Source organism: Nicotiana tabacum, chromosome 20 (genome assembly GCF_000715075.1).
Source record: "Nicotiana tabacum cultivar K326 chromosome 20, ASM71507v2, whole genome shotgun sequence".
In the NCBI taxonomy this organism is placed as follows: Eukaryota; Viridiplantae; Streptophyta; class Magnoliopsida; order Solanales; family Solanaceae; genus Nicotiana; species Nicotiana tabacum.
The window spans coordinates 87,615,035-87,637,430 of NC_134099.1; positions in this window are offsets into that span (position 1 = coordinate 87,615,035).

The following is a 22,396-nucleotide window of genomic DNA, read 5'->3' on the forward strand; positions in this document are numbered from 1 at the left end:
TGAACTCTTTAGATCTGTTCCAGATCTATGCTTTCCCTAAGTTTTTAAACGATTTTTTGGATTTTCTTTCCAAAAAAAAACTATACTTTCGAAACCATCTCTTTTTCCGATCTAGGGTTTTTCTGAAATATTTAGATGTTTCTCTGATTTTCTCTTTCTTTTGTGTGTTTCTTCTACTATATTTTCCTCTACTGTGTTCTCGCTGTTTCTTCTACTGTATTTTCCTCTACTGTGATTCTTGTGTGTTTCTTCTATGGTATTTTTCCCTACTGTGTTCTTGAGCATGTCTTATTAAGTTTCCTACACTATGTTCTAGTTAAGTTTCTTCTAATTTGTCTTAATGTGTTTCTCCTACTATTCTTATCAGTTTCTCCAGTATTTTTCGTATTAGTTTCTTCTACCATGTTTTCTTTGAACTCTTCTGCTATGTTTCGTATGCTATTCTTCTATCATGTTTCTCATGAGTTTTGTTGCTGAGAGTAACATGTCAAAGGTTTCAGTTCTTTTCTGAGACCTCTGAACCTGTTTTGACTCAATTATTTGTCCTATCATCTCTGCACTCGATTGATGGTGGAAACCCTAGAATTTGGGGGTTCGTCCTAGTTTGGAAACCATTGGCTATGTGATTTGCCTAAACTGGTTTTATTTCAAAAACCCTAAACTCTTTCAGACCAGTTTCGAGTCTTTGAACTGAGACTTGAAATCCTTGTTTTTCATATGATTCTGACTTTTGCTTTACACTGAATCTTTTTGCTACTTCTCTTCTACATTGCTAACCTATGTGACAACCATGCTCCTATAGCCTATTATTTACTGATTTTGCAATGACACGACATCTTCTTTCAGCTTAACATGTCTGTATGCTCTTTATATGTGATGAACTTCCCTCTAAAATGGCTTTCAAATCTTGATTAGTTTCAGACTTCCTTCTTAATAGATCTGATTGATTTCTTTCCATAGTTTGTTGATTTTCCTGTGATTCGACTTAAGTTAAAACCTTTCTCAGCTTTTCTGACTTGGTTCATTCATAGACCAATAATTACAAAATCTCTGACTCTTGATTTACTGGCTACTAATTGATTTTCGTACCTTATTTGTACAACCATGTATTTCAAAATTCTGTCCCTTAAATAACTTTTATGTATTTGCCCCTAATTGCATGCTTTGCACAAAAGGTTTATTGGACTTTTTCCCTTAAGTAGTTTTCCCGTTTGAATCTGAATTCCTTAATTAAAGAAGTCTCGTATGATTGATTCTTAATTGATAATCAATTCCTTAACTGTTTTCTTACCTTATTTCCGCCTTATTTTCACACTATAAAGGCACGCTTCTTTCACAAACTCGGGGCATTCACAATCTTTTTGAACTCACATTCGTACACAATAGTATTCTCTCTTATCTGCACTGTGGCCTGTTTACAAGACCTACTGTTTTTCTCTATTTGTTTCTTTGAAACTGATATGTCCTGATTTAAGCTTTAGCACCACAACAATGTGTTTATTTACTGCTTTTGTATCCATGTCTACTTACTATTTCTTTACTTGAATTAGCATGCTGATTTCTTTCCACCTGCTCCTATTATGAATTCCAAAACCACTGCCCCCTATGTGTTTGAGCTATGGTTTAAGGCATGACAATATTCAAATTATTGTCCACGAACTAAACTTGATCCCTTGGGATCCTAGCCTCTAATAATGTGTTCTAGTAGGCTTCTGGGTGTATTAGCACTCTCCATTGCTGGGTATACCCACAGCCTGCCTAGTCTTTTCAACTTCCTTATTCCCCTTGTACCCCTATGTGCACTTACTTGTAGTTGTTTCCCTTTCCCTTTCCTCCTTTCAGAATTCTGTTTCTGCACTTGCACACTCTCTTAGTCCTTAAGTTCTGCCCCCTCTTGTGAGACTTGCCTTGGGACCTTGAGCTCCCTCTGAACTTGGACACTTGAGGGTCAGCCCTTCCACACTGCACTTGTCTTAATATGATAATGTATTTGGATGTGAGCATTGCCCGAAGTCCCCTTTGAGGCTCTTAGGAAACTTTGACACATCCAAATGAGAGAAAGGCTTTGGATCATGATCTCTTGGAGTTGGTTTACCTCATATTTCAGAAATGAAGCTTGAATGTGGCTCTCCTTGGTTGTACTTTTCAATTTCTAATGTATTCTTTTGCTTTTTTTCTAGGCTGTAATATTTTGTAATAAATTCTTGGGGATGGAATAATATCCCTCCCTTTTAGGATTAGTAGTCTTAAATACCTCTGGGACTGATAGGATTGGGATGGGTAATAGCATGCAATAAGTAAACGAGACCATTCCGCGCTTTAATACCTTAACGGGGTGGGAAAGGGTAGATATAGATATGATGACCACGTGATAACATAATGTGTAGCCCCTCACTGAGGAGTGATTACCGGATATTGTGTGGGGTGATCCATATTATTAACAAACCTAGGACTCCCCTTTCCCTTTGTTTCTTTGTTTTTTCTAAAGATTTCAAGCTCTCTTTTTTTTAGAAAAATCAGCTTTCTTTTAGTTCTTTCTAACTTTATTTGTTTATAAACCCTTATGTGAAAATCCCCTCTTATTTGAAGCTTTATTTGTTTACGTGTTATTTGCATCTAAGTTCATAACAATAGTCTGGTCGGGAACCACACTAGTGGATCCTGAGGGGTACCTAACACCTTCCCCTTGGGATAATTTCAAGCCCTTACCCTATCTCTGATTACTCAAATCAAACCCTCTTGGTGTCCTAATGCACCTTAATCATTAGGTGGCGACTTTTCAAATTCAAACCAAATTCCCAAAAGGGAATGAGTTGTCCTCCCAAATGTCATGAACCCGATTTCGCTCGAGAAAAAGGGGGCGCAACACTAACATTGCAGAAACAGCTCAAGGAGAAAAGTGATCGCATAGAGAAAATACTCGGAGTGTCGCCCGTAATCAAAGGGATGGATATAGATAAATATTCGCAACAACCTTGGAAGCCAAGTGCTGCTCCCCTCCCAATTCCAAAAAAATTCAAAATGCCTGATATTCCAAAATATGATGGAACAACAGACCCACGAGACCACGTGACTACATTCACAACATGCGTAAAAGGCAACGACTTGACCAAGTAGGAGACTGAATCAGTATTAGTCAAAAAATTCGGTGAAACACTCACCAAGGGTGCATTAACATGGTATTCTCTTTTACCCGAAAATTCTATAAATTCTTTTGCTGAGCTTGCAGATTCTTTCATCAAAGCACACTCAGGAGCTCAAAAAGTCGAAAAAAGAATGGAAGATATTTTTAAAATCAAGCAAGGGGACTCAGAATTGCTTAGGGAGTTCGTGGACAGATTCCAACGTGAAAGAATGACATTACCACGTGTACCTGATAATTGGGCAGCTATAGCTTTCACAAGTAATTTGAATGAAAAGAGCTCAGAAGCTACGAGGCGACTCAAGGAAAGTCTTCGTGAATTCCCAGCTACAACATGGAATGACGTTTACAACAGGTATAGCACGAAGCTAAGGATAGAAGAAGATACTATTCCACGACTCCAAAGAGAAGAAAAAGTAAGTTCAATACAGGCGGAAACCGAAAAAAGGTCCGATAAAAATAGGTACGAGCCATACATGGGACCTGTGGGAAATGATTCACGGTCAAAATAGGACAATCAGAGGTATGATCATAGATCAAGGAATAGAGAGTCAGGCTCTTCATCAAGGTTTAGGAATGATCGAAACACCCATGAGTCACGAGATGATGATAGAAATTTGAAGGCGAGATTTGGCGGTTACAATTTCAATGTGAGCACTTCCGAGCTCGTAGCTATTTTGAGAAGCATGGGTGACAAGGTACGATGGCCAAAAGAGATGAGATCGAATCCAAACAGGCGCAACCCTGATCATTGGTATGAGTTTCATAATGATCACGGGCATAAAACAACAGACTGTAGATTTTTACAAAGTGAAGTTGATCATTTATTAAAACAAGGGTATCTCACCGAGTTATTCAGTGAGAAGGGTAAGCAAGCTTACATGAAGAATAGGTAGGAACCCCTGAACTACATTCTCCCAAAAAAACCGTCAACGTTATAAGCGGGGGCGAAGACATCAATGGCGTAACATACACTGCAGCTAATACAACAACAACAACAACCCAGTATAATCCCACTTAGTGGGGTCTGGGGAGGGTAGTGTGTACGCAGACCTTACCCCTACTCTGGGGTAGAGAGGATGTTTTCAAATAGACCATCGGCATCCTTCCCTCCAAGAACTTCCCACCTTGCTCTTGGGTAGACTTGAACTCACAACCTCTTGGTTGGAAGTGGAGGTTGCTTACCATCAGAACAACCCCTCTTGTCTAATAAAATTTCCAAAATCATAATTACCCAAAGGAAACGGGTGTGACATGTATTAGAGGAAGTCAACATTACATTTGATGATGCTGATGCGGATAGCGTATTATCTCCTCGTAACGATTCCTTGGTAATATCTTTAATTGTACATGATATTAATGTGAAACGAGTTTTGATTGATCCAGGTAGTTCCGTGAACATTATTTTGCTAAGAGTATTACGTGAGATGCAAGCTGAGGATAAATTAATACCAAAGGCGCATACTTTATCTGGATTTGACAATTCTAGTGTTGTGACGAAAGGAGACTAATACTCACCACATTCGCAGAAGGAGTTGTCAAAGATACAAAGTTTCAAGTAGTAGATATGGAGATGACTTACAATATGATCCTTGGGAGACCATGGATCCACGAAATGGATGTCTTTCCTTCAACCTTGCATCAAGTTATTAAATTTCCATTACCATGGGGAATATGTCAAATCTGCGGGGATCAACATACATCCAGGAGCATCAACTCTGTAGCAGATTCAAGTACGAAAAAAGAAGAAAAATAGCAATCACAGAAGATAGTTGAGGGCACCACAGCACAAACCTCAACTGAACAAGGGCGGACAAATGTGGATTCAAGGCCTGATACTATTCAAGAACAAGAAGAAAACGAAAATATCAAAACAACAATTGAAGAACTGGAGGCTATGGTGTTATTTGCACAATGGTCTGATAAGAAAGTCTACGTAGGGGCCAATCTAAGCAAAGGAATGAGAGGTAAGTTAATTGAATTTTTGAAAACTAACGTGGACTGTTTTGCTTGGTCCTACTCTGACATGACAGGAATACCACCGGAGGTAATGACTCACAAATTGAATGAAGACCCAACGTACCCTCCTGCCAAACAAAATAAAAGGAAGCAAGGAACTTTCAAGAATCAGGTGATTCAAGAAGAGGTTAAAAAATTGCTAAAGATTGGATCCATTCGCGAGGTAAAGTATCCTAATTGGTTTGCCAATACTGTTGTAGTTCCAAAGAAGAATGGTAAGTGGCGAGTTTGTGTGGATTACAGAGACCTTAATAAAGCTTGTCTTAAAGATTCTTTTCCACTACCACATATAGATCAGCTAATTGATGCTACTGTAGGGCATGAACTATTAAGTTTTTTATATGCATATTCAGGGTACAATCAGATCAAAATGGATCCGGTAAATGAGGAAAAAACTTTATTCATAACAGATAGGGGGACTTATTGTTATAAGGTAATGCATTTTGGTCTAAAAAATGTTGGTGCAACATATCAAAGGCTGGTCACTAAAATGTTTCAAGAACATCTGGAAAAACCCATGGAGGTTTATATAGACTATATGCTCGTTAAAACTCAGCATTCGAGAGATCATATATCACACTTGTCTGATACATTTCAGATTTTGCGCAAATTTAATATGAAATTAAATCCGGAGAAATGTGCATTTGGTGTCGCGTCAGGTAAGTTTTTGGGTTTTCTTGTTTCTAACCATGGTATTGAAGTGAATCCCGTACAGATTAAGGCCATTGAAGAAATTCCTGATATGTTTTCAAGCAAAAAAGAATTGCAGAGGTTGACAGGAAGAATTGTATCCTTGAGAAGATTCATTTCTAAATCATCAGAAAAGTGTTATAAATTCTTTTCAGCTCTTAAAAAGCAAGATAACTTTGAATGGAACGAGAAATGTCAGCAGGCACTCAAAAATTTGAAGACATACTTATCAAATCCACCATTGCTCGCAAAACCAAAGGCTGGGGAAAGACTGCTCATCTACCTTGCTGTTTCAGAAGTAGCGGTAAGTGTTGTTCTAGTCCGTGAGGACCAAGGTAAACAATCTCCGATCTATTATGTTAGCAAATCTTTGTTAGATGCAGAGACACGGTACCCTCAATTGGAAAAGCTTGCACTTGCATTAATCATGGCATCTAGAAAATTAAGGCCTTATTTTCAATGTCATCCTATTGGTGTAGTAACTGCTTATACATTACGCAATATATTACATAAGCATGAATTGTTAGGTAGGTTAGCTAAATGGACTATAGAATTAAGTGAATATGATATCACCTACCAACCTAGAACTGCTATAAAATCTCAAGTGTTAGCTGATTTTAGCCAAGGGATGCAATTAGAAGCAGAGAAAGAGTTGCAGGTGTTCAACGGAGCTAACCCAGGAACTTGGACCTTGTTTACTGATGGTTCATCTAACGTAAAGGGTGCTGGTTTAGGGATTGTTTTGGTACCACTTGTCACACCTCCTTTTTACCTACACCCGCAAGGGCATAAGGGAGTTTTTTCAATTAAAGGACAATCGAAACGGGATTTATTATTAAAGATTTAGAGTCGCCACTTGGGAGATTTATGGTGTCCCAAGTCACCGGTTGAATCCCGAATCGAGGAAAAGATTGACTCTATATTATAGTCTGTGAACCAGAAATCTGAGTAAGGAATTCTGTTAACCCAGGAGAAGGTGTTAGGCATTCCCGAGTTCCGTGGTTCTAGCACAGTCGCTCAACTGTTATATTTGGCCTAAATTATCTAATTTTATGAACTTATGTGCAAATTTTAACCTTAACCGCTTTTATTCATTTTTAAAGAAAGTTGCAACGTCATTAAAACAAGTCTTGAACCATGTCACATAAATGCACCCGTAGTTTTTGGACATACTTTAACATCGTTGGGATTTGGATTTGGGTCACATAAATGCACACCCGAGTTTAGGGAGGTAATGTTATTAAAATACGCGCCTAAATAGACTAACTTGTTATTATTTTGGGGAAGGCCGTGAAATTCGCTAAACGGCCCGTCCCGAACTCTAAGTATTTTAATATATACAATTATCGAGGGGCCCGCAATTTATGTGTTTTGATTAGCGAGGCTCATCCCGTTTTATTATTTTAAAGTGCAAACCTAGAGCAATCTATAGTTTTCTACTTAATTTGTCTCTAAAATAAAAGAAAGGCCCTAATTAATTTGTTACTGGACTGATGCAAACTAAGTAATATTTTTGCACCAACATCCGACCATTGGGCTCCGATGTGATCCCAGCAGAGGGAATTTAAAACCAGATATACACCATAAAATCGGCCAAAACAGACCTTGGCCCAGGCCTAAATGAGAAAGGGGGCAAAACTGGCCTGGGCCGTGCATCAATTATCCTGAGGCCCAAACGTTTAGGGACTAGCCTGTTAAGCCCTGTCTTTTACACTAAATGGAATTTCAATTTAATTAAGAACACAAATCTGATGAATCTACTACTAAAATTAACTAGCCAGTAAAATAAATTCAATGCAACATTAAACATGAGTTGGAAAGCAACTGATTCCAGATTTCATGACCCACGTAAACTGCCTATGATCACAATTTCAAACATGGTGCATACTAGTTCAAATTTCAAATTCCCTACTATGACTCATTTTTATTAAAATGCTGACTCATGAACTTTGATTAAACACTAACGTGACCACATATGAGAATTGAACCTCGAGAATTAAGGATGCTGGACGAAAATAGATTGCCTAAATTAACCTTACGAATTTCATATCTCATATCTACTTTTAACCTTCTGATTTCGAACCCACACACAACCACTCAAACTCAGAATTATAGATTAACTCACATCATCACTACTAAATATAAAGCTCCCATGATCAGAAGAAGTATCACACTACTTTAACAGTCTACAGCCTAATTAATCATAGCTTGAAAATACCATTTATATAGATCTAGGAAAACCGGAAATTAACTAAACTAATAGAAACTATTCTGTTAGTCCAGCATGGAATTATTACAACGAATACTCAACTAAACTCATGCATTTCTAAATATCTAACACACACTTAATGGTTCAAATGCACAAACTTATAATTAACAGTCCATCAGTACGGTTATTACAGTATAATGAAAGTAGTAAATCAACAATAAGCCTCCACTTCAACAACAATAGGCCTCCACTTCATTCATTTTCAACTGGATATTTTCATACATCGAGTTTCAGGACATGTACCTGGTATGTAGAATATAAAAATGGGGTAAGCAATCAGTAGCAGCAAACAGCAAAATACAACAGCAGAAAGCCCAACACAGTAGCTTCAATACCTCAATCCAGAAATCCCAGCAACACGGAGAAAACCAGTAAAAATGGAGAAGAAAAATAGTTCGGAAATCTCTCTTTGTTTTCTCTTTCTAGCTTTGAACTCTCTCTGGTGTTCTTCTGCTCTCAATATTTTAGAAAATTTAGTTCTATCTTTTTTACTCCCTCCAAAATGAATTCTGCCCCTGTATATCCAGTGTATCCAGAATGTATATCGAGTGTATACTGATCTCTCCGCCCCCTTCTTTTTTCTGATTTTCAGCTCCCTTAAATGGGCATTCAATTAGTGCATTTTCCACTACCAATTTAACTTTTTATTTCTTTAATCATCCACTTAATTGTCCACTCAATTAGTGCTTTTAGTTAATTTGATAATGCAAATACTACCCTACCACTATTAGGAGCTTCTCAATTAGTAACCACTTGCATAAAATTATACTAATCAGTGGATTATTATACACATTCAACCAAATTATTGAACTAATCCCAGTTATTCTGCCTAAGTGATTAAACGAGATACCATTTCAAAGTTTTCTGATATCCTAATTATTAATTAATTCCAAAAATGTAAAATCAAATCTTAAATGCCAATGCTATATTTTTGGATTTTTAATGCATTAATAAAATTAAACATACCCACAAATATATGCAAACAATCAGAAAAATCACGCAATAATTCCTAAAAATAACAAATAATCAAGGCCAAAACCTAATTTTGGGAATTATTTTGGAGTAATTCGTATGAGGCAAAAATCACGTGCTCACAGTTGCCCCTCTTTGTCCGGAAACACAAAGAGTTTTCGTGCAAAGATAAAGTGAGCGGATACGAGCGATTTTTGTCTGTTTGAACACTCCATGGGAAGCATTTTTTGAAAGATTTGACCGGACCTCTGCTTCAAAGGTTTCCTACATATCCTTGGCTATAAAGGAATCAGGTAAAATGTAGTTTGGGAAGTTTTGTAGCTGGGACTACCATAAAGCTACGGTTTTACTTTTACTGTTGTTGCTGCTACTGATACTGCCTACTGACCTCCTTGTCACACCATGACAAAAATGAAGAAGCTAGACTAAGCTATAATCTATGCTTTACAAAGGTTTATTTCCAAACTTGATCTTGTGACTGATGTTGCCTTGTTGACTTGTATCTTCCTCATAAGTTCCTTTGTGGCTGACTTGAATGGTATTCTTGAGATGCTTTCCATTTCTTCAGGTGGACGCCTGACTGTTGAACTCGAACCATCTTCTCTTGTTACTTGACACTATTTTTCCTTGCACCTTGAACCATTTCCCCTGAAACTTGAACTGCCTTCCTTCGAAACTGCTTTCCCTAGAAACTTGAGTTGTCTCCCCTTGTTCTCCAGGTGGGTGCATGATTACAACAAAATAGACAAAACAAAGAAAATTTTCTTCCCCAGTTTGCACTAGAGATTTGTGAGTTGTTAGCAATATTGTAAATCAAAATATAACTTGAAATACCAAGACTAGGAAGTGCGTCTCCTAGGGGTGGAACATTAATGACTTAAACTAGGAAGTGTGTCTCCTAGGAATAAATTTAAATGACCGAGACTAGAAAGTGCGTCTCCTAGGGGTGAGAACTTTAGTGACTAAAACTCATACGATCCAAACTAGGAAGTGCGTTTCCTAAAAGTGTATCCTAAAAAAACCCAGACTAGGAAGTGCGTCTCCTAAGGGTATAACTTTAGTGCGTGGAACCAGGAATTGCGTCTCCTAGGGGAAAGCTCAATGTAGGAAGTGCATCTCCTAAAACAAAAATATAACCTGAAAAACCCAGACTAGGAAGTGCGTCTCCTAGGGGTGAAACTTCAATGACTCAAACTAGGAAGTGTGTCTCCCACGAATGAACTTAAATGAACCAGACTAGGAAGTGTGTCTCCTAGGAGAAAATCTCAATTTAGGAAGTGCGCCTCCTAAAACAAAAATATAACTTGAACTACCCAGACTAGGAAGTGCGTCTCCTAAGGGTGAAATCTCAATTTAGGAAGTGCGTCTCCTAAAACAAAAATATAACCTGAACTACCCAGACTAGGAAGTGCGTCTCCTAGGGGTGAAATCTCAATTTAGGAAGTGCATCTCCTATGGGTGAAACATCAATGACTCAAACTAGAAAGTGTGTCTCCTACGGATGAACTATCAATTTAGGAAGTGCATCTCCTAAAACAAAATGTAATTTGGAAGACTTAGACTAGGAAGTGCGTCTCCTAGGGGTAAAACCATCAGTGACTCAAACTCATATGATCCAAACTAGGAAGTGCATCTCCTAAAGGGTAAAATCTCAGTTTAGGAAGTGTGTCTCCTACAACAAAATATAACTTGAAAACCCAGACTAGGAAGTGCATCTCCTACGGGTTATGTGTGATTTTCTCAATAGCCTTTGCGTAAGCAGAGTTGGGGCATTACACCTGAAAATTTCAAGCTTCCCAGCTTTGATATGAACACAGCTTTTGTCCCTATTTCAGACAAAGAAAACTTGTGAGTTTAAATATGGTGGTTGGTTTGTGGCCTTGACTTTGCGACGATTGCTCCTTCACTTGCCATTATAACTTTGATTTCACCTTGAAAGACATTGCTTGCTTATTGACTAACCAATTTCTCTGTCACCCATATCACAGAAAATACCTTTTCTCCGTTCAGACCCAATACCCTCTATCTGTTGTATTGCTCATAAACCGACATTTACCAAACCCTTGTGTTTTCACATGAATCTCAAAGTACGACAATTGCCACCCACTCAGTGCGTATGCTGTTCTTTCTTGAATTAAACCACTGGCATTGGCCTTGAGGTCTATTGCTCATTCACTTGCCATGCTAGTTTTGATTTCTACTTGGAAAACCTCGCTTGTCATTGGTTAACCATTTTTGTCAATCTTACCATAGAAGATACCTTTGATCTTTTCACCTAATACCATCCACCCGTTGCATTGTCCATGACTTGATATGTACCAAACCTTTGTGTTTCACAAGGATCCCAAAGTAAGTTGATTGTTACCAGCTCAGTGCTCTTGTTGTTTTTCCTGACTTGTGACACTTTGATGTGCTAGCCAGACCCCATTTTGTGCAATTGGAAAGCTGGTGGAAAATTTTGAAGTCATTTCTCACTTGTTTTGACCAAACAGACTCAAAGAGAGGGAGTAACCTAGACAAAAGGCATAGAGTATAGGATAAAAGGAAGAGATTATTCCTAATAAGAAAATTACAAAGTAGAAACCTATCAGACGTGGATACCAACTCTAATGGCCATGACATGCACTTGTGGCCTATTCTGTGAAGCAAATCTGATGTTCAACTCTTGTTGTACCCTTAAACCATGAAACTGGGCTTCAATGCTCCGATTATCCAATCTGATTCACAATCCTTATTCGGCTTGTAGTGCCCGGAGGGTTTTCACCATCAAGCCTCTCTCATTTTGTTCTTTTCTCTCATCTTACGCCTCAAGGTGCCCGTGAAAGTTTTCACCAATAAGACTCTCTCAGTTTTTATTTCTCTCAGCTTTCTTCGCCTTGCGGTACCCGTGGGGGTTTTCATCAATAAGATTCTCTCCTTTTTTTTGCTTGAACCAGAGTGTTGCCCTTCATATGAATCACCTCTACTTGCTCGATTTGACATGTCTCGAAGACTGGTCGGAAGGTCTTTCTTTGGACCGTAATGTGGGCTTTTGGATGGAGTTAGGAAGAAAGGGTATCAAAAGCTCAAAACAACTCAATTGGGTTCAAAATTACAACTTTCGGAATCAGATTTCTTACAACTACCACAACTTCTGCCCCAGTTTCTTGCTTGGGGACTTTTGGATTTTCTTTTGATGAGACCGAACCGTGAGGCTGCCTACGTATCCTTAAAAGGAATCAGATTGAACGTAGTTCATCACATAGAAATTCCTTTGTTATTGTATTTTTTTCGTTCCTTTTTCTTCCTCTTTCTCTTTTTTTTTTCTTTTTGTTGTTTTGTTGTCTTTTTCTTTTCTTTTCTCTCTTTTCTAATCTCTTTTTCCTTTATTTATCTTTCACGCTTGCATTTCTGATCTTTGCTACTGATTCCGAAAGAGGGGTATGAAAGAAAAATAAATAAGGCTCAAAGGGGTAACGAAGGATAAAATGTTTAGATAACAGAACAAAATGCCTTCGTCATTCCAATCTCCAAAACATGCCAAGTGCAAACTACACAATTAAACAAAACAAGGAAACAATTCTAACATCTTTAAATCGTACTAGACTTGATAACCATATCCATGCATTCGCCTTCTACATCTGTTAACTACAAAGCACCATTGGACAACACCCTCACTCTCATTACCATGAACGACCCCTGTCAATTTGGGACAAACTTGCCGTTGGCTTCAACCTGATGCGGCAGGATGCATTTCAATAGGGTTTCTCTATGTTCTATCTGCCCCAGTTTCACGCAATTCGGGCTTGAAATGATCTCAAAATGCCTTTACTTATTTCCCTCAAATGTCCCTATCATCTTCAAAATTGTTTTAATGCTTCATGACTAAATTAACTTTTTAAGACCAGGCTGAGAATTACGCGTGCATGTCATGTCACTAGAGTTAACAGGAAAAGAACTATAAAAGGAAAAGAGAACTAAACAAAAATGACTAGAAATAACAGAAAACAGAAAATTGCATTAGACAGATGGTGAAAGGGTTTGAACAACAGAACAAACAGACTAAACTGGGGTTACAACCTTGGAACAAACCTAGACAACACTAAACGAGCTACTACGACTAAACAAACTAGGCAAAATAAAAGGATAGAAGGGTTTGAGTCACAAGATAATATCCGGATTACAACCTTGAAAATAACCCGGACAACAGAAATGACAACAAAATAAACCACCAAAACTCCTCTCTAGCTGACCAAGAAATGGAGCGACTTTCCAATTACCAAGAACGACATCTTAGCCACTAAGTTCCTCATCAATATTGCCAAGACCATTACCAACTTCAATATCATCAACTTCAGTCAACAAGTTTCCAAGAGGGTTCGCGTGCTCCCTATCACTGTCATTGATCACAATTACCCCTTCTTGAATGATTCTTTCTATTTCCCTTTTCTAGGAACGACAATCTTCAATGTTATGCCCTTGGACATTAGAGTGGTACATGCATCGTACAGTATGATCAAAGCCTTTTGCATATGGGTCTGGAGTATAGCCGAGGAGCGGCTCAATCAGGCCAGAATGCTTTAACTTTTCAAATAAGCTTGTGTAGGACTCCCCAATTGGCGTGAAACTATTTCTTTGCCTTTGTTCCCTTCCCTGGCCCTGTTTTCTTGGGTTGTTGGGTGCTCGAAAATGTTGTGAAGGCAAGAATGCATTATGCGGTGCTGGCGCTCGCCATAGGCAGTGACCTAATGGTTGGGAAGATGACCAGACATTATTCGGAGGATAATACTGAGGTGGATTATGTAGAGCTCGGGGATAGGTTTGGGGTTGGAGTTGAGGCTGGGTATATTGGTGAGGCGTACCCTTTGGTCCATGTCGTGACTCTGAAACGACCATGACAACATCATCGTGTTCCTTCTGACCCAGCGAGCTTCCTGTGTCGTTCTGAATTGCTTGTGTTGTGGCTTTTAAAGCAGAATAACTCATGATCTTGCTAGACTTTAGCCCATCTTCTACCATTTCTCCCATTTTTACCACATCATTAAAAGACCTACCCACAGTCGTGATCAAATGCCCAAAGTAAGTTGGTTCTTGAGCTTGAAGAAAGTACTCGACCATCTCTTTTTCTTCCATGGGAGGATAGACTCTGGCAGCTTGCTCTCTCCATTTGAGCCCGTATTCCCTCAAGCTTTCATTAGGCTTATTTTGTATCTTGGCGAGGGACATGCGATCTGGGACGATTTCTATATTGTACTGAAAGTGCCTGGCAAAGGCCTGAGCCATATCATCCCACGTGTACCACCCGCCAACATCTTGGCGGGTGTACCACTCCAGAGCTGCCCCACCCAAACTTTGACTGAAGTACGCCATCAATAATTTGTCTTTCCCACCGACGCCTCTCATCTTACCGCAGTAGCCTCTCAAATGGGCCATGTGCATTTAATAGCAAAAATATCACATTGCGTGCAATGCACCTAACAACAATTAATGATTCTAGAATGACTTCGAGGGTCATAAAGTCACTTGGCATCATCCCAATTTGTCCATTTGAACCTTCTCTTTTCTTTTCTTTTCTCGCAGTTCTTAGCTCGCTCATTTTCCTCTTTTTCTCTTTCTGATTATCGCTTTTTCCTCCCTCTCATCCCATGATTTCATCTTTTTTTCTTCTTCTCTTTTGTTTTTTTTTCTTTTTATTTCATTTCTTAATAATAATAAAAGAATGAGTCGATCGAATCCTATGTAGGTTGCCTACGTATCATGACGCCGCATGAATCAGATCTTTCCGTAGTTCTGGAAGAACGGGAATAAAGTAAACAAACTGACATTCTCCTTTTTTCTTTTTTACCTCCACAACTACTCTGATGAGAAAAGATAAATAAAACTAGCAATTCCTTTTTTTTTTTTGAATTTCTAGACTTAACGTTCTATGACCTATTCTAAACTCAAGCTTAACGGGCATGTTTTTTTTTATCCTTTTGAAACAAATATTCTATTAAGGAAATATCCTAGAAGAGAATTTTTTTTAGGAAGAAAATCTAAAGAATAAACCACAGAAAATTATTTTGAATTTTCATTTGATATCTTGACGCAAGATTTTGAAACAAGCAAAAAAATATTTTTGGGTTTCAATTTTGATTGCCTAAAAGAGAAACTCTGAAAATAAATCAAAGATAAAGTATGTTGTTGTTTTTTTCTTCTATGTACAATATACTAAAGTTCTAATAAAAAGATTTTTTTTTCATTTTTCACTAATTTCCCAAAGAAACTTCTCAAAAGAAAATCTTTTTGGATTTTGAATTAACACCTTAAATAAAGCTTTTAAAGAAATACTAAAAGAAAATTCCCTTCTTTTTTTTTTGAATTTTGGTCCTACTATACTTAAAGGAAACATAAAAATAATTTATTTTAAGTCCTAGATATTTATTGCCTAAAGGAAAAACAACCTCAGAAATTTTTCTTTTTTTCATTTCTAGAATTAGTAATCTGAAAAAAACTTGTAACGGAAATATAAAATGCAATATCTCTTTTTTTTTGGATTTTTGAGTTACATCACATTTTTTCAAATATAAAGAAGAAAATACAATAACAAAAGACTTGACATTACTGTATAAAACTAGAAAGTAAAAGACGACATAAAATGAAGAACGAACTCAAAACATAAAAATAAAACAAATCTCCTTAAGCAACTCCTGACTGGATGGTCACGGGGTGTCTGTCATGCTCAAACTCCGGTAAATAAATCCATACCTTTATGAGAAAATTTTAAACCAACACTATGTGAGACAATAACACTCCCTACTGGACACATGCAAGACATGATTGAGACTATTTTTGCAAAATGGCTTATTTGGCCAAAAGGTGGCTAGAAGTGCAAAATTTGGCTAAGACCCCGCAAAGCCAAGAACATAATATTTACTAGTAAGACCGAACCCTATGTGGGTTGCCTACGTATCACACCCCGAAAGACGAGAATCAGGTTTGCGTAGTTCGGGCATATTGGATACAGGCGAGAATAAGATTTTCTTTTTCTTTTTTTTTTTCGAAAAATGATGAAACTTGCAAAATCTTTTTTTTTCTTTTTTTTTTTGATTTTCTGATTTTCGACAAATGATGAAAAAGTGCAATTTTTTTTTGAATTTTCAAGCTCGCTTTATCTTCACACTTCACCCTCTTTTTTCTCTCTTTTTTTTTCATTTGCCCTCAACTATCATTGGTTCGCCAAATGACCCTTTTACCCTTGAAGATTACAACATGTGGCACATTAGGATGCATCAGGATGTTCTTTTATTTTTTGGGGTACACCTGTCCTAGACAGACCCAACCCCTGTGTTGAGTCCCCAAAGTCAGATGCACGTGATGCAAACAAGCGTTCCTACTAGGGATCCGACATGAGGCTATGTTATTCTAGGTTTAAAAACCTGGGTACATTTGTTCTAGACCTGGCTTACCCGAGCGGACAGCTCGAGCCGAGGCGGAGGCAACGTACCGGGAGCACGAAAGTCTACCTGGCCTAGTTACTTGACCCAACCTCGTTCTACTTGGTATGAATTCTAACAGAAAAGTGGGTCACGCGCACGTGTGCACCATAAATTCATAAGACTCAGAAAGAAGAAGGGTTTCGTAGCAGTTTATATATACAATTCAGATAATATCAAAGCGGTAAAAAGCAACATTTAGCACATTAGGCACAAACATGTAAAAATCAGATAATAAATAAAGCCAAATATAGCAATTATTCTAAGCTCGAATTCTTGAAACCTGAACCAGAGATTCTGGGTTCGATCCCCAGCAGAGTCGCCAGAGCTGTCACACCTCCTTTTTACCTACACCCACAAGGGCATAAGGGAGTTTTTTCAATTAAAGGACAATCGAAACGCGATTTATTATTAAAGATTTAGAGTCACCACTTGGGAGATTTATGGTGTCCCAAATCACCGGTTGAATCGCGAATCGAGGAAAAGATTGACTCTGTATTACAGTCCGCGAACCAGAAATCTGAGTAAGAAATTTTGTTAACCCGGGAGAAGGTGTTAGGCATTCCCGAGTTCCGTGGTTCTAGCACGGTCGCTCAACAGTTATATTTGGCTTAAATTATCTGATTTTATGAACCTATGTGCAAATTTTAACCTTAACCTCTTTTATTCATTTTTAAAGAAAATTGCAACGTCATTAAAACAAGTATTGAACCATGTCACATAAATGCACCCGTGATTTTTGGACATACTTTAACATCGTTGGGATTTGGATTTGGGTCACATAAATGCGCACCCGAGTTTAGGGAGGTAATGTTATTAAAATACGCGCCTAAAGAGACTAACGCGTTATTATTTTGGGGAAGGCCGTGAAATTCGCTAAACGGTCCATCCCGAACTCTAAGTATTTTAATATATACAATTATCGAGGGCCCCTAATTTATGTGTTTTGATTTGCGAGGCTCATCCCATTTTATTATTTTAAAGTGCAAACCTAGAGCAATCTATAGTTTTCTACTTAATTTGTCTCTAAAATAAAAGAAAGGCCCTAATTAATTTGTTACTGGACTGATGCAAACTAAGTAATATTTTTGCACCAACATCCGACCATTGGGCTCCGATGTGAGCCCAACAGAGGGAATTTAAAACCAGATATACACCATAAAATCGGCCAAAACAGACCTTGGCCCAGGCCTAAATGAGAAAGGGGGCAAAACTGGCCTGGGCCGTGCATCAATTATCCTGAGGCCCAAACATTTAGGGACTAGCCTGTTAAGCCCTGTCTTTTACACTAAATGAAATTTCAATTTAATTAAGAATACAAATCTAATGAATCTACTACTAAAATTAACTAGCCAGTAAAATAAATTCAATGCAACATTAAACATGAGTTGGAAAACAACTGATTCAAGATTTCATGACCCACGTAAACTGTCTATGATCACAATTTCAAACATGGTGCATACTAGTTCAAATTTCAAATTCCCTACTATGACTCATTTTTATTAAAATGATGACTCATGAACTTTGATTAAACACTAACGTGACCACATATGAGAATTAAAACTCGAAAATTAAGGATGCTGGACGAAAATGGATTGCCTAAATTAACCTTACGAATTACATATCTCATATCTACTTTTAACTTTCTGATTTCGAGCCCACACACAACCACTCAAACTCAGAATTATAGATTAACTCACATCATCACTACTAAATATAAAGCTTCCATGATCAGAAGAAGTATCACACTGCTTTAACAGTCTACAGCCTAATTAATCATAGCTTGAAATACCATTTATACAGATCTAGGAAAACCGGAAATTAACTAAACTAATAGAAACTATTCTGTTAGTCCAACATGGAATTATTACAACGAATACTCAACTAAACTCATATGCATTTCTAAATATCTAACACACACTTAACAGTTCAAATGCACAAACTTATAATTAACACTCCATCAGTACGGTTATTACAGTATAATGAAAGCATTAAATCAATAATAGGTCTCCACTTCAACAATAATAGGCCTCCACTTCATTCATTTTCAACTGGATATTTTCATACATAGAGTTTCAGGACATGTACCTGGTATGTAGAATAGAAAAATGAGGTAAGCAATCAGCAGCAGCAAACAGCAAAATACAGCAGCAGAAAGCCCAACACAGTAGCTTCAACACCTCAATCCAGAAATCCCAGCAACACGGAGAAAACCAGTAAAAATGGAGAAGAAAAATAGTCCGGAAATCTCTCTTTGTTTTCTCTTTCTAGCTTTGAACTCTCTCTGGTGTTCTTCCGCTCTCAATATTTCAGAAAATTTGGTTCTATCTTTTTTACTCCCTCCAAAATGAATTCTGCCCCTGTATATCCAGTGTATCCAGAATATATATCGAGTGTATACTGATCTCTCCGCCCCCTTCTTTTTTCTGATTTTCAGCTCCCTTAAATGGGCATTCAATTAGTGCATTTTCCACTACCAATTTAACTTTTTATTTCTTTAATCATCCACTTAATTGTCCACTCAATTAGTACTTTTAGTTAATTTGATAATGCAAATACTACCCTACCACTATTAGGAGCTTCTCAATTAGTAACCACTTGCATAAAATTATACTAATCAGTGGATTATTATACACATTCAACCAAATTATTGAACTAATCCTAGTTATTCTGCCTAAGTGATTAAACGAGATACCATTTCAAAGTTTTCTGATATCCTAATTATTAATTAATTCCAAAAAATGTAAAATCAAATCTTAAATGCCAATGCTATATTTTTGGATTTTTAATGCATTAATAAAATTAAACATGCCCACAAATATATGCAAACAATCAGAAAAATCACGCAATAATTCCTAAAAATAACAAATAATCAAGGCCAAACCTAATTTTGGAAATTATTTTGGAGTAATTCGTATGAGGCAAAAATCACGTGCTCACACCACCTACGGGTGAAACCATTCGACAAGCCATAAAATGTCATTCTATAACTAGCAACGAGGAAGAGTATGAAGCTGTGATTGCAGGTTTAGAACTGGCACGAGAACTTGACATAAATCAGATTATAATCAAAAGCATTTACAGCTCGTAGTTAATCAAATGCTGGGGACTTATACGGCTAGGAAAGTAAGGATGCAACAATACTTAGAGAAGGTACGAGATTTGATAAAGCAATTTCAAACCTGGAAAGTAACACAAATATCAAGGGATGAAAATGTTGAAGCCGACGCCCTAGCTAATCTTGCATCTGCGGCAGACGTGGCAGGCAATGAAAATGCTTTAGTTATTTATTTGTTTCATTCAGTTATCGACCTCGATAAGAATGAGGTAAATTTTAATAACTTAACTTGGGATTGGAGGAACAAGATTATTGCTTTTTTGCAGTATGGTATCATCCCTGAAGATAAGAAAAAAGCTCATGCGCTTCGAAAAAAAGCAGCTCGGTACTGCTTAAAGCAAGGCAATCTTTATCGAAAAATGTTTGGTGGTCCCTTAGAAAGATGTCTCGGACCTTCTCAGACGGAATACGTAATGAGAGAAATACACGAGGGGTATTGTGGGAATCACCAAGGAGGAAGGTCATTGGTAAGAACCTTAATTACGACAGGTTATTATTGGCCCAAAATGGAAGAAGAAGCAGAAAGTTTCGTGGCTAAATGTGATAAATGCCAAAGGTACAGTAACAATATGCATAGGCCCGCAGAGTTATTACATTCGGTCATTGAACCGTGGTCATTTATGAAATGGGGGATGGATATCGTGGGTCCACTACCGCAAGCAAAAGGACATGTAAAATTTTTACTCGTACTCACTGATTATTTTACTAAATGGGTAGAGGCAGGAGCATTTAAATAGGTGCAATAAAAGGAAGTTAAATATTACATTCGGCGGAATATCATATGCCGATTCGGTGTGCCAAAGGAGATCGTGTGTGATAATGGTCCTCAGTTTATAGGCACTCAAATCACAGAATTCTTTCAAAGTTGGCAGATTAAAAGGATTACGTCTACATCTTATCATCCGGTGGGTAATGGGTAAGATGAGTCAACAAACAAAGTCATTATCAACAATTTAAAGAAACGTTTAGAGGAATCCAAAGGTAATTGGCTAGAAGTGTTACCTGGTGTTTTATGGGCATATCGCACAACAGCAAAAACAAGTACAGGAGAAACACCATTTTCGTTTATAGAGCTGAAGCTTTAATTCCAGTTGAGATAGGAGAGCCGAGTACATGATTCACACAGGCGACAGAAGAATATAATGACGAGGAAATGTGTGTAAATCTTGATTTACTTGAAGGAAGAAGAGAAGTTGCACTAATAAGAATGGCAGCACAAAAGCAGGTCATAGAACGATACTACAACAGAAAAACATGCCTCAGATTCTTCAAAATTGGGGACTTAGTGCTCAAAAAGGTTTTTCAATCTACGAAGGCAGCCAAATCGGGGAAATTAAGTCCAACATGGGAAGGACCCTATAGAATTCATGATATTGCAGGTAAAGGAGCATACGAGCTGGAAACAATGGATGGCAAGATACTACCTTCACATTGGAATGTTGTTCATCTGAAGAGATATTATTTCTAAAGAATACCCACGGTCAGGTATCCATATTTTAAAATTTAATTTTTGAATTGTTAAAATTTTACTAACGATTTTAGATGATAGGCAAAACGCTAAACTATACTAAATGATGAGTCACGACCTGCAAAGCACGTGGAATAAATTAAACTTCCTAGCCTAGGGTTACAATTATTCTGATAGAAATTCAAACGGGTTAAGCAGTCTTCACCTATAATCGTACCTCCGAGTCCTGTATGTTTTTCCTTTACAGGGAAAGGACCAAATGAGAGGAACAATCAAGTGCTCGAGGCTTCATACTTCAACGTTCAAATACTTGGGGAACTACATAATATACACGGGCATGTGTATAAGGAAGGCAAAGAAGAGTCAAGTGCAGAGCAAAGTCACGAGCTAAGGCCAAAGAAAAACCTTACCACATTTAGGGAAAAGGCTATGTACTGAAACGGGTTATAGATACAAACCTCGTGTTTATTTTTCTTTTTTAAATTTGTTACAAGAAAAACAGTTACGAGAAGTTATAGATGTAATTCAAATACGTGTAAAGTGTTATTCAAAACTAGATAAAGTTCAAAAAAAACTTGTCAAAGTTATTTCAAAGAAACATGTGTATTCCTATTTCTTTTATCGTATGTTAACACCATTATAAAGTTGAGACGTCTTATTTATTAAGTGTCGAATATAAAAGGGACCTCTTTTATAAAATTCATGATTAATGTAAATATTCATGAAGATAATAGAAGCATTTTTAAAGAATAAAAATGCAAATTATTCTATAAGTCCTTAGAAATAAAGACAAGAATAAACTAAACGAAAGTTCAAGATAGTAACGAGAAAACTTCTTAATATTAAAAACCTTAAGACTAAGTACAAACTTAGTCATAAACTGCGAATTGTTTATACAAATTGCCCTATGAAAGGTCCAGGGACTTGAATTTCCAAAACAAACCCTCAATTGAGACCAAGGGTTTTACCACAATTTTCCCAAAAAACAAAACAACACAAGGAAATTCAAATGACTTAAATTTATCACTAAGAAGATGTAAGAATTGAAGTAGGTGCATCAACAACAGTGGGCTCAATTGGGCTTGAAGGAGTTGGGATACCCGTATCAACTTCAACATTCACGGAAGCTTCGGCCATGGGAGAAGGAAAATCTTGAGTTTGCTGAGCCTTCTCAATAGTTTCATTGATTTTTGCTAACTCATATTCCAAGTTAAAAGTCTCTTGGCTAGCTTCAACTAGGGTATCACGACGAGAATTCAAGAAT